At 45.1% G+C, this 26,264-nt stretch overlaps 1 protein-coding gene across 1 annotated transcript in view; it reads left to right on the top strand.

Annotated features, from left to right (window-relative positions):
- The first annotated feature begins 8,194 nt into the window (after positions 1 to 8,194).
- JAM2 (junctional adhesion molecule 2) overlaps positions 8,195 to 26,264 on the top strand; it is a 51,929-nt gene continuing 33,859 nt past the window's right edge. The window contains exon 1 of the mRNA XM_030579661.1: positions 8,195 to 8,577. The gene's annotated coding sequence lies outside the window, so the exon portion shown is untranslated. The remainder of the gene's footprint in view (positions 8,578 to 26,264) is intronic.

Raw genomic sequence — 26,264 nt, 5'->3', positions numbered from 1 at the left:
CAACGCCCGCACGTAGGTCTCCACATGGGGCGAGGCGGGCACCAGGAGGCAACGGACACCGTGCTTCCTGGTCAAAGTGGGAAAGGGGCCCCGGCCGCTGTAGATGTTGGCGGAAGCAGCGGGCGGAGGAGCAGCAGCAGGCGGGGGGGGCCGCCGCCACCTGGGCGTACGCCTGGGGGCCGGGGGAGGGACATCTGCAGAGCTGGTGGAGGGAACAGCGGGGAGGGATGCCGCAGCCGGTAGCGGGGCTGCGGCAGCCGGGGCAGTCTCTGCCATGGAGGGCCTGGCCTTTCTAGCGGGGCCCTTACCCTTCTTCCCACCCCGACCCTTCCCACCGGCTGGGGGGGCTCCCCCCGAATCAGAAGGGGCGAGAGAAGTGGCAGCAACGGAGGTCTCCCCAGTACTCGCCGCCGCCAGTGCCCCAGCAGGGGCGGTGGTAGGTGGATCGGCAGCGGCGGTCGAGGTAGAGGCTTGGGCAGTGGACACGGGGGCAGGTGGAGGAGGGGTAGTGGGAGCATCGCGAGGGGTCTCCCCCGCCACATCCCCCGCCATAACGAGAGCGGGGAGGGGGACAAACAGCGAGGGGAGGGGAAGGAGAGGAGGCGGCCACCCTTCCCTGCTAGGCTGCAGGCAGGAGAGGAGGGCGCCAGAAGGGGAAGGCTAAAGGGGCGTAGGGAGCAACCAAGGACTAAGGGTGGGATTGTTGCAGGGCACCAATGCAGAGGGGGGTTCCGGCTCCTCCAGTTGCACTAGGGGAGCGGGGGGGCAACGGCAGAGGGGGGTGTGCAGTGAACAAGGGGGAACCAAATGGGGAAGGGCACAAGCGCCTGAGAGGGGGCGTGGGCGCATGGGGGGGAACCGATCAGGGCTGGGGGAGCACAGGGTGGGGGGAAAGGGCGAGCTGAGATTGGGGTAGAGGGACCACGGGGACAGCTACAGGGCCGGGGCAGAACTATCAGGCAACAGAGGGAAATAGGTGGGGTGGACAAATGTGGCAAAGGGCAGGGGGTCAGTCCAGTATGAGGGGGGAGGTGGTGCACCCACAGGCACTTGTGCCAAAAAGTCAATGGTTGGCTGCTGCTGCTGCAGGCCCAAATGGTGGAAGTGGGCGTGGTGAGCCAGGCGAGCAGCTCAGTCCCAGAGGCAGGAGTCCAAAGCAGAAGGAAAACAGCCAGCGGGGGTGGTGGAGAGGGCAACGATGGTGGTGGGGGCGAAGGGGGACACGGATGGACTGGGGACAGGCTCCACGCCACACCCCCGGTGCCCCAGCGGACACAGTCCAAACCCCCACCACAAGAGCACAGTTTGAAAAAGACTCAGTCCAGAAAAGCCCCCTCCACAGTGGTCTTCATACTGTCTCCAGCAGCGGGTGGTCCTCTTCTCCTTCCTCTCCTCCTCCGGGCACCAACAGCTCCCCAGCAACAGCCACAGTAGGCCCAGCAGCTCCAGGTGGTGGTGGTCTGGCGTCCAGGCAGGAGGGACCCCGCTCAGAGGGTGGTGGTCTCAGCAACAAGAGCTGGGGTCCCTTACTCCCCTCTTCTCTGGGAAGCAGGCCAGCAGCCCCCCCCAAGGGGCTGTAGGTGGAATAACAGCAGTAACTGAGGTGGGGGGGGGAACCACCAGCCAGCCAGCAAACAGACAGCAGAGAGAGGGGTAGGTGGTGGTGTCTAGCCCAGCCAGGGAAGCAGCAGGAGCAGGAACAGCAGCAGAAACAGCAGCAGCGAGGGCCCAGTGCCCAGCAGGAACAGCAGCAGCAGCAGCAGCCCTCTCCCTCCTTCCTCTACAGCAAAGTGGCAGAAGAGAGATTTCTGGCCACAGGAGAAGCAGGCTTCTGCTCCCTGAGGGACCAGAGCAGGGGCTGCACTAGGGTAATCAGGAACCTGCTAGAACCAATTAAGGCAGACAGGCTGATTAGATCACCTGCTGCCAATCAAGGCAGGCTAATCAGGGCACCTGGGTTTAAAAAGGAGCTCACTCCAGTTAGGTGGGGGGGGGGGGGAGCCAGAGGAGAGGAAGTGTGTGTGAGAAGCTGGGAGCAAGAGGCGCAAGGAGCTGAGAGTGAGAGGATGTGCTGCTGGAGGACTAAGGAGTACAAGCGTTATCAGACACTAGGAGGAAGGTCCTGTGGTGAGGAAAAAGAAGGTGTTTGGAGGAGGCCATGGGGAAGTAGCCCAGGGAAGTGTAGCTGTCACACAGCTGTTATAGGAGGCACTATAGACAGCTGCAATCCACTGGGCTCTGGGCTGGAACCCGGAGTAGAGGGCGAGCCTGGGTTCCCCTCAAACCTCCCAACTCCTGATCAGACACAGGAGGAGTTGATCAGACTGTGGGGAAGATCACCGAGGTGAGCAAATCTGCCAATAAGCACAGGACCCACCAAGGTAGAGGAGGAACTTTGTCACACTGAGAACAGACCAGCTGAGAGAGAGAGGGGGAGGTGCAGAGGCAAAAATCAAGGAAGATAAACAGTAGCAGCCTGTGAGCACTAAAGAGCTCTGTGTTGCTTGAAAGCTTTTCACCAACAGAAGTTGGTCGGATATAAACAACATTACCTCATCCACTTTATCTCTCTAATGTAGTAGGCTCTTTACACACTTATTTCTTTTATATTTGTATTGGCACTTTGTGTTCCTTAGATGAAAGACTCACAGTAAGTGAAAAGAGGTTATTATTAATTATTTATATTATTAATTGTTGCTATTCTAACTGCATTAGACATGGAGTTAATCTTTTCACTCAATAATTTGAGGAGTTTCATATTCAGTCAATGACCCACCTAAAAGTACTGACCTTTTATTTTCTGTTAATTTCAATTTGAAAGTTAAAAGTTCATATTTGGGTGATATATAGACTTTTATATGGAACACACTGTTCGTCTGGTAAGGAGAAGGCAAGCTCAGAAAGGTTTGGAAAAGAATAGAAATCTCTGAGAAGTCCACTTCTCTCCAATGCTCCAGAAATCCGGAATGACAAGTCTTATTAAATGAAGCTTTTTGCTTTTATTCATTAAATTTCTCTCTTTTTAAATCTTGTCTTGATACATATATCTTCCTTTACACAGGTATGCAAAACTTTTTATTCAATTTATATCTCAGTACTGGAACATTTGGGGATCAGATCCTAGCTCTTTCTTCCTCCTGTTTGTGTCGCTTTGTCCACACAAAGAAAATGAGAAGCCACCTAAGGATTAGTAGCACTGAGGACATATTAGAGTTCAAGCTCCAAGGTGACATGGTTGTGCCACTGCTGAACTTTGACAATCACCAACTGGTAGAATGACCTTTTGTGGAGACATACCAGCCAGTACACCTAGAAGAGCCCTGAAGCTGCTGTAAATTTCACATAGGCTAAACTAGCACTTCAGCAGCCCCTGGACTGGAGGAGGAATCAGGATGGCATAATGTTTGGCTGCAGCTGCGGATTCAACCCTTTAAATGTGTTTTGATCCATGATACCACAACAGGCTCACAGTCAGCAGATTGTCTCCTTTAACATTCTGGACCACAGCTTATTTTCTTAAGGTTAGCATCACAGAATACAAATCTGGGTTCATTAGATCTCTGTGAATTGAGCCAAGGATCAGCTGGGGTATTTTTAGTTGTATAAATCTGACATGTCAGCAGCATGCAGGGGACTTACTGGGTCACTTTAATCAACCTGTTGATCTAGACCAAAATGAAGCTAGGCCAAAACCCAAAGAACTTCTGATTGAAAAGCAGTCTGAGAAGGATTTGGCTGCATTCCAATGGCTTTTTGTTAAATGAGAATCACAGCATATTAGGAGCTATGTGGTAGAGAAAGAAGATAGACACATAAGAACAGAAAGAAGGAAAAGAGCCAACATATGACAAGGATGAAGTCTCCAAATACCCACTGGAAGTTCAGGAAGAATGTGATTTTCTTTTGTAGTATGCATAAAGTGGGATATTATCATTGGCATCCCTTTACCTAAAACACTACTAGCCCCAACAAGGCTCTTACACCATAGGGGCTTTACCCCATCATGTAGAAGTGATAAACCATGACTACTATATCCTGATGGCTCCAAGCTCACCAATTCTAATGAACATATTCTCAAGACCAGTAGTTTTTCAAACTCTGTACTGGTGACCCCTTTCACCCAGCAAGCCTCTAAGTGCGACCCCCCCTTATAAATTAAAAACACTTTTTTTACATTTAACACTATTATAAATGCTGACAGCAAAGCAGGGCTTTGGGTGGAGGCTGACAACTCATGACCCCTCATGTAATAACCTTATGACCCCAGAGGGGTCACTACCCCCAGTTGGAGATCCCCATCTAGCAGCAAAGCATTTTAAAGCATTGCCATGAGAATATTCCCAACATTAAGTGGAACCCCTTGCCCCATCTCATTATCATGGTAACATATTGTCCAGACATTTATCTAGTTGCATTGAGGAGCATCCAAAGTTCTACAGCTTTAGGGTGTGATGGGATGTGCACCCCACACTGGCTCTGAAGGTATTAATATGTGAGGCCAGTTATGATATCTGTCTGCATCTGGAGGGGAGAGCCAGGCTTAACTGAATGTGATGACCAGCTGGGTAGGAGCAGGCTGGTTAGTATAAAGCCAGGAAGTTGAGAGCAGAAGGAGGCTGTAGGAAGAGATTCTGCCGTTACTTTTTAGGAGCAAAGAGGGGTGGAGGAGATAACCAAAGAAAGCAACTAAGACCTGGGATTATAGTTCAGTGGTTTGCACATTGGCCTACTAAACCTAGGGAGGTGAGTTCAATCCTTCAGGGAGCCACTTCAGATCTGTGGCAAAATCAGTAGTTGGTTCTGCTAGTGAAGGTAGGGGGCTAGACTCAATGACCTTTTGGGGTCCCTTCCAGCTCTATGAGAGAGGTACATCTCCATAAAACTTTCCAGAAAAAGCAAGCCAACACAAAGGAAAGAAAAAAGGGATCTGATCTCTCACACTTGAAAATCAGGAGTAATTCTACTGAAGTCAGTGGAGCTACACTGGTATAAAACTTGTGTAAATTATATCAGAACTAAGCTCTAGATATGAGTTTATGTTTCTGGTAATTAGTATTGGAAGCCTACTGCATTTGAGAGACAAAAATAGGTACTCTTCACCCCACTGCCAGATGACTGTACCATTATCCCAGTGACTAACTCCTTAATTCCCTTCTCTAAATCACTGTTTCTGCATCATCCAAATTGCCACTTTGTCCCTTTATGGGGCTTAATCCCCATCACATTCAAGCCTAATGAATATAGCCAATTAGTCATGCTCCGTACCTAGCTAATTGGCTCCCAGCTAGAGGGGCAGAGCTGAGACATAATAAATAGACTGAAGGATGACAATTGCATGGAGGATGAGTCGTCTTTCTTATCTTAAGATTTGTCTACATTGTACATTCCTTTTGGCTGTATGTAGGGTATATACACTACATGCCTTTCTTAGCATGGGTATAAATAGCAGTGTAGATGGGGAGGCATTGCTTAAGGGGGTAAAGACACAGCTGAATCCTGCGGGTATGTAACCAGGGATATACCCTACACTGCTCTCTATGGGTAGTCTACACTACCCGCCAGATCGGCAGGTAGTGATCAATCTATCGGGGATCGATTTATCGTGTCTATCGTAGATGCGATAAATCGATTCCCGATTGCTCTGCCATGGCTCCTGTACTCCACCGTGACGAGAGACAGGAGCGGAGTTGACAGGGGAGCAGCAGCAGTCAACCCCGTGCCATGAGGACGCGAGGTAAGTCAACCTAAGATACGTCGACTTCAGCTACGATCTTCTCATAGCTGAAGTTGCGTATCTTAGGTCGATCCCTCCCCCTCCCCCAGTGTGGACCAGGCCTATGTGCCCAAGTAGTGTCTCCCCTGTCTATCCTGCTATTTTTAGCAGTATAGTGTCCCATAGCTACCTCCCTGCTTCTGGAGCTTGCCTCTGCCATAGTGAAAGATTGGGCATTGGGGACAGCTCTGGTGGGAGAGAGGCAGTGGGGAAAGGCTCTAGCAAGAGACAGGCAAGGGGGAAAGGCTCCAGCAGCTCCCCACTGCTACACACCACAGCATGGATAGCCTGCTTTTCACTGCAGTGTGCAGCTACACATACCCTACATGCTTGCTGCAAGTGGTGTGCAAGCTTTCTGAAATTCACTGTAAATTTTACATCTCAAATTTTCATTCCATTACATCCCTTTATGCCACCCTAAATAATTCCTTTCCATTCTGGGTGGGTTAATCCTTAGAATACTTGTAAATGATGATCATGGTCTAATCCAAGCCAAATAAATCAAAATTTATTATTGTCACAGTTTGGTGCAGAAGCATCTCCTTGAACTTGTTCAAGATCTATTGTAAAAACAAAAAGAATGGAGATTTGTTTCACAAAAGTAAAAGCTTCCAAATGTTTGATGGGATTTTATTGTGGTGGAAGGAAGATAAGAGTAAATGCACAGAAAGTTGAGGCAGCTACTACAAGTCCTGCTGTGTCTGGATTTTAACAGTGTGATTAAAAATGAGAAGAAAAACAAATTAAAATGGAAGATTATAGCCAGTTATGAAGTCACTATCCTGGAAACCAAACAAATTGCTGAAGGCATGTGAGAAAGTTCAGCCTCAAATATCCTAGAGTTTACTATTACAAAAATGGATAGACATTTACAAAATCAATGCAGTGATGATGGAGATGTGCAGCCACCATGAAGAAAAACAAATGAAATGTGTTTTTCATGGATTTTTCGATGAATCCCTCTCTTGCTTTACATCCCTCTCTAGTTCACCAGCTATTACTTACCAAGGGAATGATAGCTTCATATGAGATTCCTAAAACTAGGAACATAAATGTTTTCCTTTCCTGATTCAATTCTCTTCACTAATGCATGTATATGAAGAAGTAAGCACTTTTGAAGAAAAGTGATAATTCCATGAAATTTGAGAATAATGGACTTTACCTCCCTGGGATTTATTTTTCCCATTTGCAGTCATGGTTATGAAATTTGTTCTATGATTTCTGTCAGTTTAAAAAAAATTATCACACACACAAAAATGAATGAAGCCAGAACAGAGTATGAAAAATATAATCCCAGATTTTTGTCAGGACACATACTTCTATTTGGAATCCTTTCTGAATCCTTCCATTTGCTTTTCATTTTCTCTACGTACTTTCTGCTTGAAGTGCTCAACAGACTGAAAAAATATATTGAAATATAAAAAGTAACAGGTGTCACTGGGAATACAAACAAAACTGCTGTATGTTTAAATTGGATTTACAATTGTTTTAACAAATTAGTAGTGCATTTGCTTGATTCTTCTAAACATGAGTTTAGTTGAGGATTGGTCCTGCTCTGAGCAGGGGGTTGGACTAGATGACCTCCTGAGGTGCCTTCCAACCCTGATATTCTATGATTCTATGAGAAGAGCATCTTAGGATCACTGGCAGTTCGAATGATCGCAAGTGTGGAACTGATTCATAACTATTTGTAAGGACACTGAGCATTTGTAGTGATTCAATAGTTATGTGTTTACCTAGAAATATCTTTAAAATCTAAAAACAGCTTAGATGTCTCCCTTGTGGAGTCATTTACACTCTTTGGATGGAAAATGCAATTTATACACAGATTGACTTCACATGGTGCAAGTCAGTAGAGGAAAATCAGGCTCCCTACGTGAAATTTCATAACTATTTGTCTGTTTGTCTGAGTCCAGTCTTGTACCATTGAGGACAATGATAACTTTGCCAGTGACTTCAATGATCACAAAAATCAATCCCTATATAATCTTTGGAGTAAGGATCCTGGCTTTTCTGAGCCCAGCATTGTGAGTGTGCTACTGGAACATAAACAAATACAAAAATAAAAAATAATAACAAAATTAATAATATTTGAACCTACCCTTGCATAGAACCGGAGATGTTTTATTTTTCTGTTCAAAATACGCTCAGTGCAAACTATTGTTACAGGGCGTGGGGCAGCTGCGTAGAACTGGATGGTTTCACAGTGTTAGTGTAAAGAGAAGTTACGTTTGCACTGTGCCATGCCAAGAAGACAATGAGGAATTCATCAAAATCAACATGAATGTTCAAAGCTGCACGGAAGAAAACGGGGGCTGGCTGGAGGTGGCTTGGTTTGGCTTAGGTATGCAGCCAGAGTAGCTGGGATTCCCGTTACAGCTGGAATGGACTCGCAGTTCATTTCAAGGATGCCCCACCCTTCCCACCACCGGCTCTGTGTGGCTGGGTCTCGCCTTGGCAGCGGGGAGCCTGTGCTGTATGAGGACAACACTGACCCGTCCAACAGAGAGAAGTGGCCCCATCCTTTCCGCTCTTGGACCGTCTTCCCCGAAGCGTGACGGGCAGTGACTAGGACCCGGCAGAAACCTTCACCCCCAGCCTGGGCAGCTGCGGAGACACCTCCCCGCAACGCCCCGAGAAGCTGGAGGAGCCCCCCGCCCCCGCCTGCAGGGCGCCTGCGGGAGTCCCGCTGGCTGAGGCGCCCTGGGAGCTGCTGCAGCCGCCTCGCGGGAAGCAGCTGGTGCTGGAAAGATGACGAGCCGCAGCCTCCTGCCGCTTCTCCTCGGCACCTGGGGCTCTGTGCTGTAAGTGGCGCGTCTCCCCCTCCCCTTCGCCGCCGCAGCCCGGGCCCTGCTGGAGGGCAGCGCCAGCGCCAGCCCCGCTGCTTGCGGCGCCCTTGTTCGCCCGGCTGCCGGGGCTCGCTCGCCCCGCACAGCCCCGGGGAGTCAGCCAAGGGGCAGGGTTTGAGCCCCTGGCTGGGCTGGGAGTCGGGACCCTGTCTCACTGCAAGGCGGCAAGCAGGGACGGCCCGCTCCGCGAAGCGAGCTGCAGCCCGTGCAAAGGGATGCGGGGTTTGGAAAGGATGGAGCGGGGCTTATCGCTTGTGGTGGCGGGCTAGTTTCTGCGCTAGTCCGTGATGCTGTTGGTCCGGGCCAGCTAGGGGGGCGGGGGGCGAGGAGCTGCTGCCTCCTCCAGAAGGTGGCTGGGCTCCTTTCCTTCCAACCTGTTGCTTTTAAGCTTCCCTTGGGAGCTCGGTGAAGACGACTTTGCAAGGGCTGGGGGAACCCCTTGTTGAATGGAAAAGTGCATCGGCCGAGAGGAAGGCTTAACAGCAAATGGCATTTCACAGCCCCAAAGGAATCCTAGCCATGCAGGGCTGGAGGGACCAGGCACCAGGAAACCTAGACATCTGTGCAAGTGTTTGTCCAGTCTGTTCTTTAAAAACCTCTAATGAAGAGGGCTTCCACAACCACCCGTGAAGCCTAGTTTGAGTTTAACTACCTTTACTTTTTTTTTAAAAAAAGGTTTTCCTAACCTCTAAACTAATCTCCCATCTGCAGATTAAACCTGTTCCGACTTGTACTACCTTTAGTGAACATGGACAACAATTGATCACTGTCCTATTTATAAGGGCCCTTAACATATTTGAAGACTATTATCAGGCTCCTCCCAAGTCTTCTTTTCTCAAGATTAAACATACCACATTATTTTAATCTTTTCTCATACATCAGGTCTTCTAAACTTTTTGTCAATTTTTGTTGCTCTCAGCTGGACTTTTTCCTGTTTGTCCACATTTTCCCTAAAGTTTGATGCCAGAATTGAACACAATACTCCAGCTGAGGTCTCACCACTGCTGAGTAAGCAAGACACTATATGTCTTATACGCCACCTCGGAATGTATTAGCCTTCTTTGCAACTGCATCACATCCTTTGACTCATTCTGTTGTGGATCCACTATAACTCCTGGATTCTTTTCAAAACTAGTACTGCCTAGCCAGTTATTCCCATTTTATAGCTGTGCATTTATTTTTTTCTTTCCAAAGTATAGTACTTTGTACTTCTTGAATTTCATTTTATCGACTTCAGACAGTTCTCCAGTTTCCTCATGGTTGTTTTTAATTCTAATTCTGTTCTCCAGAGTGCTTGCAACCCCTTCCCAGGGTGGTATCATCTGCAAATATTATAAGCATACTCTGTTATCTAAGCCATTAATGAAAATATTGAATAGTACTGAACCCGAGACAGACGTCTGTGAGTCCCAACTATATGTCTTCCCAGTTTGACAGTGAACCATTGATAGCTACTCTTAGAGTACAATTTTTCATCCAGTTGTGGATCCACCTCATAATAATTTAATTTAGATCACATTTCCCTAGTTTGCTTATGACAATGTCATGTGGGACTATGTCAAAAGCCTTACTAAGTCAAACAATATCACGTCTACAGCTTCCCCCTCTACTAACAGTAATCCTGTCAAAGAAAGAAGTTAACTTAGGTGGTTGTTATTTTACCTGGATTTGTCAAGAATAAACAAAAGCTCTGTGAGGCAAGGACTTGCCTTTGCTGTGTTTGTACAACACCTAACACAATGTGGTCCTAGTCCATGACTGGGGTCCTAGACACTACTGCAATAATAATAATTAATAATACCAAACTCTTGCCTGTAAAACCAACCGGTTTGCCTGCATGTTTAGGGTCTCATACTGCATCCATCAATGTGGTAGTTTGGGCTGGTCTGTATTGCAAAGTTAGGGTTGAAATAAGTCAAACTTGTTTGTGCATGTGTCTCTGGCTGATGTAAGTACCTTGTTATGGTGACACAGTAAGTGTCTGGTTACTGCAGTCAATAATCCAATACAAATATAATCTCTTTCCAATACTGGGTCAGCTTCTGCAGTCCTTTACCTCATGTTCCTTCAAATAGCTCTTCATGGATGCAGTGGTGGATTAACAAATTTGCCACCCCTAGAGCCTCGAAAAATTGCCGCCCGCCCCTCACCCCCACACACACATTCACCTCCGCTCCCCCCGCGGCAAGCCTGGGAGGGAGGAGGGAGAAGGAGAGTTGTGGTGCGCTCGGGGATGGCGGAGGTGGAGTTGAGGTGAGCTGGGACAGGGAGTGGTTCCCCTTCCCCCCCCAGGTTATTCCCCACGCTTGCCGGCCCCAGCTCACCTCCGCTATCCCCCGAGCGCACTGCTACTCACTTCTCCCTCCCTCCCAGCACTTTTGTGCAGCAAGTCTGGAAGGGAGTGGGGAGTTGTGGCACGCTCGGGATGAAGGAGGTGAGCTGAGGCGGAGAGCACGGAGTTACTCCCTGCGGGCACCAGATCACCTCTGCTCCGCCTCCTCCAAGTGCCACTGCTACTCGCTTCTCCCTCCCTCCCAGTGCTTCTTGCGCGGCAAGTCTGGAGGGAGGTGGAAGGAGGGAAGTGCAGCATGCCCGGGAGAGGAGTGGGCGGGATTTGGGGAAGAGGCAGAGTTGGGAGGGGACCACGAGCACAATTTGCCCGCCTTAGGCCTGGGCCTTGTTGGCCTAGGTGATAATACACCACTGGTGGGTGGAACCACTGAACTCTTGTGAAGTGCTGTGAGGTCAGTAGAGCTTTGGATCAGCCTCAAGTGCACCAAACTATTAGTGTTTTCTTTGGCCCAGGAGTAAAAGCCAAATATGTATCCAGTGTAGAATAAAACAAACAGCTTCAGTACAAATGGGGAGACTATGTACTGATTAAAAAACATAGAACATATTGAAACTATTGTGTGTAAGCTGTTAATAGGCTTGTTTCAAAGAAAGTTGTTCATTGCCTCAGTACGGCAGTTTTCAAGGTGTTTTTACAAAATGAAGCGGTATTGGAGCTGAAATTTTCTATGTCTGCAGAAAGTTTTAATTTATATGTAAAACAAAGAAACCCCAAACTTTCCCTTGCAGTTTCGAAACTTGCCCAGTTCTGTGACAGAAAAAGCAAGACAGAAAAGGGATGTAAATCAGAAAAAAACCATTGCCCTGCCCAGAGGGTTCACTGAACATAAACATGAGAAGTTTGTAACACTGGAAAAGAAATCTTCGATTAACCGTGGGTATGCAGCAAAATTATGCCAAACATCTAATAAGAATGTATCATACATAGAACATATTTTACTGAATACTCTGTATTTTTGTATCATACATTTAATTTGTTTTGGTGCCTTCAGCCCTCTTCTAATTTTAGTGATTAGATCTGACATCTGTTTCTGAGGTTGTGTGTGGAAATAACATTTGTGAACTGAAATTGTGTATGTAGCAGAATCTCATAATGCACAATGGCGAACTAGAGTGTGAGAATCTAGCCTAGGGGTGGGCAAACTTTTTGGGCTTGAGGGCCACATCCTGGGTATGGAAATTGTATGGCGGGCCATAAATACTCATGAAATTGGGGATTGGAGTGTGTGTGTGTGGGGTGGTGAGGGCTCTGGCTGAGGGTGCAGGCTCTGGTGTGGGGGTGCATGTTCCATGATGGTGCCAGAAATGGCGTTCTGGGTATGGGTTGGGGCAGGGGATTGGGGTATAGGGGAAGGGGTTCTGGGCAAGGGGTTGGGGTGTAGGGAGGGGTGAGGGCCCCAGCTGGGTTGCAGGCTCTGGGGTGGGGCTGGAGATGAGGGGGTTGGGGTGCAGGAGGTTGCTCTGGGCTGGGACTGAGGGATTCGGAGGGCAGGAGGGAGATCAGGGTTGGGGCAGGGGGTTGGGGCCAGGAGGAGTTCAGGGGGCAGGCTTATCTTAAGCAGCTCCTAGAAGCAGTGGCATGTCCCCCCTCCAGCACCTGTGTAGAGGCATGGTGTCGGTCAGGTGGCTCTCTGCGCTGCCCATTCACAGGCGCCGCCCCTGCAGTTCCCATTGGCTGCAGCTCCCATGGCTGGGAGCTGCAGAGCCAGTGCTTGGGGCTGGAGGCAGCGTGCAAAGCCCTGGGGCTGCCCCTTTGTGTAGGAGCCAGAGAGGGGACATACCGCTGCTTCTGGGAGCTTTGCTGAGCCACGACATGCTTGGAGCGGGGCAAGCCCCCCTGACCATGCTCCCTGATGGGAGCTCGAGGACCAGATTAAAAGGCCTGACAGTTTGCCTATCCCTGATCTAGCGTTTAGTAGCCTGAGTGAAGGTTCCCTTTGCATGGATTGGCCATCTCCTATATGAGAGCGGAGGAGGAGGAGAAGGTCACTGCCTCTACAGTACCGTCTTCCCGCTTCCCCTCCACGCCACCAGAATCTTCTTGGTAGAGGAAGAGATTTGGGTGCTGAGGAGAGGGTGGCCAGCCAGGGATAAGAAGGGAGGCCTGTGGTCAGCATGGGTGGGAAGTGTCTGTTACTGGCTCTTCTTTTTCTTCTCTCCATTACAGCTACCAGACCTTGAGAAAAGGCTAGTTAATTTGGTTTGTTGGCCTTTATGGGAGTGGGGTCTTTTTGTTTAATTCCTTGTTTGATTTCTTGCCTTTCCAGTGTTTGGAGAGAGAAAGCTATTTGTGACTCTATTTGGTGATGCACATTTACAGTTGTTCTTCCAGGTTAATACCCTGTCTTTTGTCTTCAGATCCGCCCCCCCTTTTGGGGTGGGTGGAGGTAGAGGTCTGCTGATACAGCGGTGGTGACAATTTACATCATGTACTCTGATGGAGACCATGTGAGCTTCCTAAGCTATGAGCTACCCATGGAGAATTTAAAAGGCCTGAAAGAATCCTTGAGTGAGAAATTAGATGTGTTCATGGGGCAGTTATAAGATCCAGGGGAATAAGTGCATTAATCTAGATGTATAGTGGTGTTTGGTTTTTGGAAAGATACCAATCATGGCTTTAATTCAGCTGGCACTGTCTGAAGCAGAGCTCTGGTAAATATTTTTAAACCCGTGGGTCTAAAGCCCTAAGCCTTGGGTGCCTCACAGGGCTGTAGCCCAGAGCCCTGGGTGGAGGTGAGAGACTATGGGAAATACTGTATGAGAATTTAACCCTTGTACCCAATAAATCTAAAAGTGCATCAGACCTTTTATGAAGCCTTCCAAAGTCCGATCAGTCTGATATTTTTTCCTCATGCTGGTGTAAATCAGGATTAACTGTATTGAAGTGAATGGAATTTCATTGGGAAAACTAGTGAAACTGACAGGAAAGTCAGGCCCTGTATGTCCCTATGAGGACTTTACAAAGGCAGGATAGTGTCTTTGGCAAATGTTACAATGCATTCATTCTGACCCTCCTAATTCATTCTGAGTACGTTTCAAAACACACATTCCCAGTTCATGGAAAGCTCTACTGCAGGGGTCTCAAAACTCAGTTTATTTCAGGGCCAGTGGCAGTCCTCAGATCCTCCTAATGGGCCAATAATGTCACTGAAGATGGTGTTCCAAAAAGAAAATGTTTATATTGTATTTTTTATTTCAGATTTCTTAGAAATAATAAAACTGTCATACAACTTTATACAATTCTTCACCTGCCAGAGAGTTTTTAGTCTTTGCCAGGACACCTGGCAACACTTCAATTCTGTCCGTTTGTTGATGTTTGGCTTCAGTGACTAAGCAGTTGAAACCTTCAGGACTGCAGCAAGGTGTGCATCAGATAGTTTTTGTCCGGTATTTTGACTTGTTTATATTCATTGGGGAAAAAGTGATGCTGCCTCCATGGCTGACTTTGCCTGGTGACTAGTCCCTCTCCCTCAGCCAATGGAAGCTGTGGGGGGCGGTGCCTGCAGCAGACATTGCAGGCAGCATGGCTGCATGCATCTCCTCTGCGGGCTGAAGTGGGGAGGTTCTCGGCCACAGATGGCCTGCGGGCCAGGACTTTGAGACCTGTGCACTAGCGCAAAGGACCATTTTCAAGAATCTTTGAATGAGCCATATATAGATTTTTCTGTGCCAAAACACCTTGGAGATAAAATATGACACACAAGCATAAGAATTTATGAAAGATGATTTACACCTGGTTTCCAATATCCATATCTCAAACAAATTGTTTCATTCATCTAAATTTGCCAAGAAATATCTCATAGGATCACACATACAAAACTTTGAATTATAAACAGCAATGGCATAGTATAGGGAACAGCAAACATTTGGCGCACGGCCCGCCAGTGTAAACCCCCTTGTGGGGCACAGCCAGTTTGTTTACCTGCCACTTCTGCAGGTTCAGCTGATCATGTCTCCCACTGGCCGCGGTTCACCACTCTGGGCCAGTGGAGACTGTGGGAAGCGGCGTGGGCTGAGGGATGTGCTGGCCGCAGCTTCCTGCAGCCCCCATTGGCTTGGAGTGGCAAACAGCGCCAGTGAGAGTAGCAATCGGCTGAACCTGCAGATGCAGCAGGTAAACAACTGGCCCAGCCTGCGAGGGGGCTTACCCTGGTGGACTGCATGACAAAGGTTGCTGATCCCTGGCATAGTATTTACCACAGGTAAAATCATAGTTTTTTTACCAACCTGGGAAAAAAATAGTCCTAGTGTAAGGCATTCTCTATTTTAAAATTGTTTAATGTACACCATATTACATTTAGTTGTAATTACATGTCTGAACTGTAGTTACGTAAGGCAGTAGACTTGAAGATTAATTTAGGGTTGTATAAATAAAAAGTAAAACTGTTGTGGGCATAATTACTACGTGTAACTATAATACTGAATGTCAGAATGTCTGAATACCCTTTGGTTTGATATTTTCTCAAGGAAGTTGTACGTGTCATGGCTCATGTTTCAGTTTTCAGTATTATATTAGCAAAGGTGAAAACATCTGATAATATGAAAACAACAATACAGAATTGTAGGGTAGAAGCTTTAAGCAATCAAAAGCATGTAGAGCTGCAGACTACCAGTCCAGGTCCATTTGGCCATGCAGCATTCTGTGTCAGAAGACCAACTTTGATTTAGTGGATAAACTGCACCCATTTGTCATTTTGAATTGATTCATTCTGTGCTTGCTGAACACTGATGCAATTGCACCCTGTTTTCTGTGAAGTCAAATAGAATATCAGCACTGGAATATCAGATTTTTTTACCAAGTTAAAGGAGAACTATTTGCCTTAACAGTTAATGAAAATTTGATCTTTGCTATGGAGCTCCTTCTGCTAGAAAGGCAATTAAATATATCAGAAAGTCAGGATTTTTGCTGAGCAACCACTGCCTTCCGGTTTCTTCTTGTTCAGCTGACATTCCTTTCTTTCATACTTTGGATGAGGGAAGTTGGCCAACATGTGTACAGGAGTAATTGCCTCATGAAATCTTTTGTACTTTTGCTTTGTGTGTGCAAGATCTCCACTTACCAAGATATATATACAACATCAACTATTGATGTGTCCCTTTGGAGTATGTCAGGTGCCGTAACAACCAGTTTCAATTGACTGATCAAGTTCTTGCTTCTCAGTAAATCCTTTATTATTAATTATATTGAACACTCCAGTATATGGTACCTCGTGATAGCTCACGATAGCTCACAATCCTGAAACAATGCGGCTGACTTTTAACATACGTTTCCAGGCATGCTGTTTGAATGTTCTCAAATCCTTGGTGACACACGATGGGTTTTACAGATTATTAGGGTTATTTTAACCAGGCTCCAGGCTGATGGGTGAATATGGAAATACTTTTGTAAATCTACATATTTCATCCAAGGACTTGGTGTAAGGTCTTGTCAAGTGAAATTAGCCAATGTGATGCACATCTATGTAACCAAATTGTTGACATCTTGTTCAACTCACTTCTCACACTTTGCATCTTTTTTCCCTTTGTCTGTCAGGTAATGATTAGCAACACAACTGTACGGGTCATTTTTGATGCCTTGACTTCCCCTGACACTGTAACACAGTACTTCCAGTCTTATTGCTTCCAGTGTCAACCACTGATACATAAACCTCAGTTTTCTCTAACTGCAACAGTTCATTAGAGTAATGTGCACAGCCATCTTGTGTTAATGTAACTGCTTTCGTATATCTGTTGCTGTTTTCTATCTCAAGCTATCAGTAACTGCAATCTAACAGTTCACCAGCTATCTGCTTTGAGTGGGTGCTTTGTAATCTCACCTTGGGCAACTAATCAGCAGCCCTCACAGGGATTTTTCCAACTGCAAGATGACTTTCCACTGCCTGGTAGCAACTTGGAGTTGCACAGTTTCCACAGTATGATCACCACTCATGCCTCCGCTGTCAGTGCAGCTCTCATGCTGGTGTTCCTGCGCTGGGTGGCTGGGGTGAGCTCAGCACACAGATTCAGGAATGTGGCCTTGCACATCCAAAGTTCTGCAGCCACTGCATGTTATCACACACCTGCATTGTGAGGTGATCCCCTCAGTCAGTGTTTGTTTCTCAGATTCACAAGCAGCACTCCACTGTTTGCAGCTGCCCCACGAATGCCGTCGTCAATCTTTAATTGTGTTCCACAGCAATCTGACTCCAGGAGATCGTCCTGTTCCCTGCTGCTCTTCTTGTGGCTCTGCAAATACCAGAGGTCTGTGCGTTCCATGTTTGAAAGGCACTTGACAGTAGAGCAGAGCTGTACAAACTTCATGCTTCTGGTCAGAGATGACAAACAAGATGTCCCAGGCAGGTTGTGGGATTTTCAAAATAGTCATAGATAGAGATAGCACTATGGGGTGGAGAAAGTTGCATGGTAGGAACTTAACCTCACAGTCCCAGGGTTGACCCATGTGTGATTCTTGGCTCCACTGGCGTTGTCATAACTTACCAAAAGACAGTGTACGGACTGTAGTGAGTTGCACATCGGGATACCTACCCATGGTGCACCATATTGGGCATAGAAACAAGCTCTCTTGGTGAGTACGCTGAGCACTGACGCAAGCAGCCAAGTATGCAAGCGCATTAAGCGATATACTAAATGTGCAGCTTCCTGCTGACATAACTTGTGTCACCAAAAGTTTGTAGCATATTTATGCCCTCATTCTCTTTCCTGTGCAGGTATTGACATCCTACTAAGGATCTGGCACATATATTCTGTGACCTGGCTTGGATGACACGATGTGTGAGTGTAGTGAAGTTGAGACTCACCAGTGTGGTGCCTCCTGCCGGTCATCTGGGAATTAGCTCTTTTCCAGCATATGGAGCGCCCTCTGCTGGCCGGTGTCCTCGCCTGCCACTGGCCCCATGTCCCTCGTGGACCCCAGTGCCCTTTACTTGAGAGTTCTTCCCAGCAGTATCCCCACACTCTGGGTTTCCCCTCCCAGGGGAACCTCCAACCCCTCTATACCCACCTTGCCTCATTGGCTACTGCCAGTCGTCATCTACCCCCCACTCACTGGGGCAGACTGCAGTCTGTAATGGCCACTCATCACTGGCAAGGGTTAGGACCTGCTGCCTTTACCTATATTCCCAGGCTATATCTCTGCAGCTCCAGTATCTCTGTAGGCTGCCCCACTACAGTGAGAAAAATATATGAGCAACTGAAGAAACTTTTTATTTACTGGAACAAATTCTATCAGGATTTTTTTCCCCACAAAATTTTGAGAATGTTTTGAGTAAACTACTGTTTTTTTTTCTTCAGCAGGATGATACAAAGGGTTTCCTAGAAGCAAGGCTCACCTCTTTATGGCAGGGAAATAAGTTTTAAATCATTAGTATTTTACTCTGAACTCATTCATCCCAGAAATGTTGAAAGTTTAGTTGTAAGAATAAATGTCTTCCCTCTTTCTTCATTTTAGTTTTTGCTTTAATAATTATTCCCCAACAAGAAACATTTGTTGATTTCACACACATCCAGTAGAAGATTTATTATAACTGCTTTCATTCACATCCTTTCAGTTTGGATGCACTGGCCAACATGAAAGGGTAATAGAAATTCTAGTTTGTATTTTCATTATGTATTATAGTCCTGTCACCTTAATTTCATGTCCTGAAAGGGATATCTTGCCTGGCAGGAGGAATTCTGTGAATAAAATCGCATTCCTGTTTGCAACCACTGATCAAAACGTGTTCTTCCTTCTGGACAGGTGGAATTTTAAAGCTTATAAGAGTTATAATGAGTGAAATAGTTTCGTAAAGTGAGACTGTTGGCCAGGTTACCCTGTTCTGGGGGAAAACCTACAAGAGAAATCTCTGTGAGGATCCCTCAGTTCTGCTGGAGGAGCATAGTTTCCTTTCTCCCCTCTGTGCCTTGCAGTATAGACTGCAAGACCATGCCCCACCTTCCATCCCCCAAAACCTCCACTGAACCCCAGGGATCTGAGGAGTACCCTAGTGCATTGTCTGGAAGTCAGGGCCAATGGTCTGCTCAGGATAGAGGTCTGCTCAATTCTGCGCCCCCACCATGACCTAGGGAATCGCTGCCCTGGAAGGGAGTTCAGCAGAAAAGGTAACAACATAGTTAGAGCTGTGTTATCTCAGTAAGCTATCACCTGTACAGAAGAGGGATGATGTGCGTGTCCTACTGGTCCCAGTCCAACGTCTGCCTTCCCCCTGCTCAGATCTTTGGCCCTCTAGAGGTGGCTGACCCCATTGCCTACTGTGCATAGATCTGGAGATGGTAGAGCCATGCATAGAGGGAACCCTCTGCATGCAAATCTCTGGAGTACAGTTTCACCTCCAGCCCCCTTGTTTCTGAGGTATAGGCACAAGGGGACAGAATTAAGGCTGAATATTCAACCTTCACTTTTGCAGTTTCCTTACCCAAAGAGCTTGTTTGTTTTTTTCCCCCCAGTTTTAATGTTGCAATAACGCATGCTTTTGTTGGTGCAAGGAATATGTATTATGTTAATTCCAGCTGTTTTCTTCCAGACTCTTCATCTTACTTATGTCAAATCTACTAAAGAATATATTTTTTTTAATCTTTTAAAATTCTCCTACTGAGAATTAGCTTCTTGGTATGCCTCAGTTCCCCAGTTCCAGTATGCCCCAGTTCGTGAGACAGGACCCTCTGCAGTGTGTGAGATATTCTAGTTATAGAAACATACACAATCTCCTTTCAGAACTAATTTTAAAATTGCCTTTCATTTCATAGAACTATATCTTATCTTTAGGATCAGCTATATCTGCATAACCTTGTATGCTATCATGCTTCCTGTTGACAAATACACTCTCTTCAGTGGTAATGTAGATTGAATTTACCTTGTGAGCGATGAATTTTGAGACCAGCTCTTTAGCCCTGAGCTAGGCTATCTATTGAGTGTGACTGACTGATCTGCAGAAAGACATAGCATGATGGAATTTCAGGGCATAGTATATAAAATAAGTAAATCTCAACCCTAATCTAATAACCTTTCATCTCTCTTTCAAACCAAAATGATATCCACTACACAATAGCCTGTCCATCCACTTTCAGCAGACTCTCTCTCTCTCTCTCTCATCTCTCCTCTCTCTCTCTCTCTCTCTCTCAAATCAGTGAGCCATTTTAGAAACTCCTTTTTTGAACATGAAGTGGGGAGGTTTTATTTGGCCTGGTTCTCTAACAAACAGAGAAGTCCTGTTTAACACGCTTATCTAAAGGAAAACAAAAATACATTCAGAATGGCAACTGTTCACACAGTCCATGAAGTTGTTTTTTACTTCCAGCAACTGACACATCATTTATGTCTGTTATGGGAGACCATCTGTATATGCCAAGGCTGTATGGAATGCTGAGTGAAGATCTATTCTGAAAAGTTACGATAGCAGAAATAGAATCTTCTTTAATGAGTAGATCTGCTACTCATCTAAGATCTGCTTAATATAGTAAAAGAATTATTTTGTTTTTTTCCCCTCCCTGACAATCTTGTGGAACAGACACAGATTTGGGAGAGATGACTTATGCATCAACAAAATTAATAACTAAGTTCCAGTGTCGTGTCTTCATGATTAATTGTTTTTAATTTTATTAACTGATCAAATTTGATATGTAAATTGGAAGACAATAAATGCAGCTTTTTTTTTTTCAAATTCATTTTTCAGAGGGAATCTGAACTTTTAAGGTTTACTTCCTGATTCAGAGTTCTGCCTTATGGAATTTCATTTCCAACCTATTTACCAAGAAACTTTTAGTTCTAGCAATATAATTCTGCAAAAGAGGCTGTTTTGTCTCCCTACTGGTTAGCAATGCAGATCTCCTTATGTGGTAATCTTCATCACAGAAAGCTTGGTTCAGAAATCATGGACTTTATAATCAAGCTATTTAAAAAATTCACTTCTCTTGTACACCTGCTGGGTTTTATTTGAGACAAGGAAAGGCTAAATCAGTTTACCAGTTAACTTTACGATCAGTGGTCAAGTTCATTTGTTTTCAGTTTATACAATAGTTGCTTTGAGGGCAGAGAGGGACGAAATAACACTCCAGACAATTCAAGATAATATAGTAACCACAGTAGTTGCTGAACTATTAGTGAGGTTATATGTTAAGTAGAACTTTAAAAAAAAAAGTGTGGGGGGTGTTTTTTCCATTTCTCCCCACTTGCATCAATTTGTTGACTAGCTCAAAGATTAAGAAACATAGGTCATCCTATATTCCCCTCTCTTGTCCATTCCATTTGTTTTTCTTTACCTGTTGTCTCTCCTCGTATGCTTGATCCTCCCAGTTTTTACAATCTGCCTTTTTATTCCATGTTTGTACAGTGCCTACCACAATAGGCCTCCATCCCTAACTGGAGCTTCTACCTGACACAAATTAATTAATTAATAATAATTAATAATAATAATAGCAGTAAGTCATCTGAAACTGGCATGTGAAAAGGAATGTGATTTTAACAGATGAACAGCACAAAAGAAATAAACTTTAGGCTCTGGACTAAAGCATGAGGGAATCCTCCAATTGCTAACTTAAGTTTAACCCTTGAACTACTAACACCCATATGTGGATACTCCAGTTATACCAGAACACATACTTTTTTGAGACTTGCACTGTGGATACTGGGCCAGGGAAAAAAGATCAGACAGCTTTGGAACTGCAGACCAGACAAAAAATATCCTGCCATGTCAGATTTTTCACTGTATTAAAACTCTTATTTATTTTAACTTCAATTTAGTGCCAGGCTAGCAGTGCTCTGTAAAATTGCCCATAACACATAATTTAAATTAAAACTACCTGAACTGTAGTAGGAGCAGCAGTATGGCAAAACTCAAGCCCTAAAAAAAATGAGGTTGACAGAAAAACATGCGATTTTTATACAGTAATAAACATACTTGGCTCTTTTTCTTCACCACCTGACTTGTGAGTATTTAGGCTTCACTTGCTTCATGTTTTCAAGCATTTCTCTACAACTATGAGAGCTAAAAACTGAAAAAGAAAGCAAGAAAGAGAACTGAGATTTTCATGCAATCTCTTGCTTCCAAGAGCTAGGGCTTTAGGGAATACACCAAATATCATGAGTGTGCCAACAAAATTGTGAGTTGGCAACACCTCTGAAAGAGAACCTAAGCTCTGGGGAGGCAGAGTTAGGGGTACACAATGGCATGAGGGCAAGCTCCTGTAAATAACAGAGCTGCAGTTTTCCTCCCCAGTTTATATGAAAGGAAGATAACAAGAGTCATAGTGAGCCCAGAGAGAATCAGAGAGTGTGAAATGTACAAAGCCCTGCTGCAGGTATTCTAATGGGCAGAAAGAGATGTTCTTTTGTAATTTATGTAATGTGATTACTTAAAGCCCCTCCTGAGTGCCTTTTAAAATACTACCACATTAAAAGGACATCATCAAGTAAGTTGAAATCCTCCTTCTCTTCCCTGGCTCCATAGACTATGGAACTCCTTGGCTGATCTCACAATTTGCTCCCTCCCTCCTCTTTCTGTCAAGTGCATTCTTTTTCCATTGAGAGCTATTAGATCTTGCTCAGTCTTATCACTCCACCTTTTCCTTGGTCAGCCGCAAGGTGGATACCACAAGGATGTTCTTCCAAGACACACTTAGCTGATCTGTCTTCTGCCATCCTAACTCCATGTCCTGTCCACTGAAGTTGTTGGGATTTCACTACATTTACTTAATCTCCCGCAGTTCCCTATTAAATTTTCTGCACTCATCACTCTCTGGTACTGGCCCAAAACTTCATCTCAACACTTCATCTCAAAGGTATTTAGCTGTACCCAGGTCTCACATGCATATAAAACAATAGGCGCCTTGTAAGTGGCCTTTAATATCTGAAGCTTGGTCTTTCTCAGGTGTTTTTTAGAGCTGAAAATTCTTGGCAGAGAAAAGTAAACAGGTATTTCTGCTCTGTAACCATGCCATCAAATCTAGTCAAATTGAAAAGGGAAAAGAAAAGTTAAAAAGAACTTTAAGTAGTATAAACCTGCTTCTCTCTCCTGTTGTCAGGTTTTGTGGTTTTACAGTCATTTCAGTTTAAGAATAGCATATTTTAATTTATCTTAAACCTGTTCTAATCCATTTAAACTATACCCAAATAAACCTCTCAAGATGAAATAAGCATGTCCACCCAGCCATTTGTACAAATTTAACTAAATCGGTTTTAAATGCCACCTTCAGGTAAACTGCAAAACTTTGCATATTGAAAAGCCCTGATTGTTCAAGGGAAACAGTACTACACAAAGTACCATCAAATGGTCACAGAAGACAAACTAGGAAAAATAATATTAGGTGGTATGTTTAAAAATAGTAAGCAAATCATTTTCAGATAGAAGTGGGCAGCTTTATTTATTTAAATTGACAGTGCCCCTTTAAAGTGTACATATCTGGTTGTCAGTACCTTGTTTAAGAACCAAGTGCCATTAACCTCCATATTCAATATGTGCTGCCTCTCTCTCCCTCCCGCGCACCCCCCCTACCCCCCCGCTTAGTTTCTTGCCTTGTCATTGCTGTGTAACATAGCTATTCAACTAAGGTCTATTACATGGGTCCCAAGCCTGCAAACACTCACCGGAGTGAAGTTCCTTGTGCACGTGAATATTTGCAGGATTGGGCCCTTTTTAGTAATATATAGTATGTTATGTGAATTAGGCTCCAATCCAACAACTACTTAGTGAGTAACTTTACACATGTGTGGAGTCCTATTGAGTTTAACAGGACTGGTCATGTGCGTAAAGTGGAGCAAATGAATAGGTAGTTGCAGCACTGGGACCGTAATCATTTTGCCAGTACAGTACAATCTCATTCTCATTTTTCAGAATCCTCTTTGTTTACCGGGGTAGGCCATAAAACTGAAATGAGAGGGGCTTGCACTTCATTTGTAAGTGTGAGGTGGTCACACTTAAGGTTCCATTTATAAATGGTTTATAATGGTTAATAATTGATTAATAGATGTTATGATTGTTACAGACATAAGTAGTATATGTCATAGATGGTGTTTTATAGATGATTATAAGTCACTTATTGATCTGTTGGAGTCTATGACAATCTATAGCAATTAACAGTTTATTAAAACATCTATTAACCATTTATAATAACTATTTATAAATGATACCTTAATATAAAATGTGACCCATGAGGTACTCCAGAGACAGCACTTTTAAGTACTTGACTTCCTTGCAGTATAAAATGTGTACTCAAGAAGAGAGGGTTAACTCATCACAAATATTAATGGTAAAAGTAATCTTATAAAATGTTTTGATTATTTAAAAAGAGAGAGTTTATTGCTGCCCCCCTCCCACCCACCCTTTCTAGTAGTCTGCCTGGCTCCAAATTTCTCCTCATCAGTACCAATCTCTCCCTAGCTCCTGGGTTTGTCTTTCAGAATTCAAGAAAAAAAGTTCTCAGCATTTTTTTGTCTTGTTAGGTTCCCCTGCTCAAACTAATCTGCTATTTTGCTGCTGCTTTCTTAGTCTGAATGCCTGCTGGCAAGACCACACAATTCACTGGCCTGCAGTTTCACAGAGCTGAATGAGTCATGAATGTCAGTCCAGTTTTTGAGGTTTTCTCCCTTTGTACATGCAGAAGTGAAGAGTTACAGGGTAAAAAGTCATTCCTAAATGTTTTAAGAGCTGCAGAAGCTGTAAAGTTAAGATCGTGCTCTTAGTATTTGAACTTGACAAAAATACAAAACAAAGCCTACAAACCAAACTAAAATGACTATACTCTGTTGATTCCTGTTTCCCATGATATCGTTCTATGTAGCATTCCTGTAATGTATATTGATCTGAATTACATGTTATTTCACTTATGTGTGTCTAAGGCCTGATCTACACTAAAAAGTTAGGTCGAAGGAAGCCGCCTTAAGTTGACCTCTTAATGTATGTATGTACATTACTGGGTCCTTTACACTGACCAAAGTCAGCGTAAAATGTCGACTTCTGTAATCCACCTCTGCGAGAGGCATAGTGCTTAATTAGATTTTCAGAGTGCAGATGCAGCATTGTGTAATTCAACATAATTGGCCTCCAGGTTGTATCCCACAATGCTCATCCGTGACCGCTCCGGAGATCATTCTCAACTCTGCTGCAGTGCACCCAGGTACACAGGAAACAGCCCCTCCCCTGCTAAAGCCACGGGAGTTTTTGATTTCCCATTTCCTGTTTGATCAGCATTGGGAGCATACCAGCTTGAGCTAAACTGATCATGGAGACAACACACCCCAAACGCACTCCAACCTGGTCTTTGCAGGAGATGGTGGATCTCATCACTGTATAGGGAGGAGCATCTGTGCAGGCAGAGCTCTGATACAGCAGAAGAAACACTGACATCTGTGCAAAGATCGCTTGTGGGAGGGGGGAGAAGGGCTACACAAGGGACACACACTTGGCAAAGTTTTTATTTTCACATGGAACTGCTGTACCAGAAGGCAAGGGAGGCGAACAGTCGTTCTGGTGCTAAACCTCACACATGCCGGTTCTACCAGCACCCCCACAAGCAACGTGGACACCTCACAAGTGTGTGAGTCTAGGGACAACAAGGAGGACGATATGGTGGATGAAGAAGAGAAAGAGGAGGAGGATGGGAGACAGGACAGCGATGGATCCATTCTCCCAATGAGCCAGGAAATATTTTTAACCCTGAAACCCTGTGGGTCGCAGGACATCATGGTGGCTGACCGTGATGCCAAGGAGGGCCCCTCTGGTGAGTATACAGTTACAAAGTCCAGTTTAAACTTTAGTGGGCACACACATTCGGTGGTATTGCATGTTTACTGTGAAGTAAAAGCGAGGTGTTGTGGCTCTCTGCTTACAAGAGACCACTCCATCTACGCAGAGGGTGGCCCCCAGAAAAGACTGCTTATGTGTACTGGAACAGCCCAGAAATCCTCCATGGATATCTCCAGGAAACTTTCATGGAGGTACTCTGCAATCCTTTGCAGAAGGTTTCTGGGCAAGGCAGTCTTATTTCTTCCACCGTTGTAGGACACTTTCCCATGCAACTCCTGAATTAATTCTGCTGGCATCATTGTGGTACACAGCAGAGCAGCATAATGACCAGGTCTATACCCAGAGGCTTGCAGCATTTCCTTCCTTTCCACCTCTGTTACCCTCAGGAGACTGGTATCACATAGGGTTGTCCAGGGGATGCAGGGGAAGTTCTCATTAAAACTGATCTTACAAGATTAAAAAAAGGGCATATAGACCCTCCAACCCATGTTCTGCACACAGCCACTAATGTGCCTTTACTGTTCTCGGCTTCGGTCGGCAAGTAGTTTAAAGTGG

The sequence above is a fragment of the Gopherus evgoodei genome, chromosome 1, assembly GCF_007399415.2.
Source record: "Gopherus evgoodei ecotype Sinaloan lineage chromosome 1, rGopEvg1_v1.p, whole genome shotgun sequence".
In the NCBI taxonomy this organism is placed as follows: Eukaryota; Metazoa; Chordata; order Testudines; family Testudinidae; genus Gopherus; species Gopherus evgoodei.
This window is presented reverse-complemented; position numbering and strand designations above follow the sequence as displayed.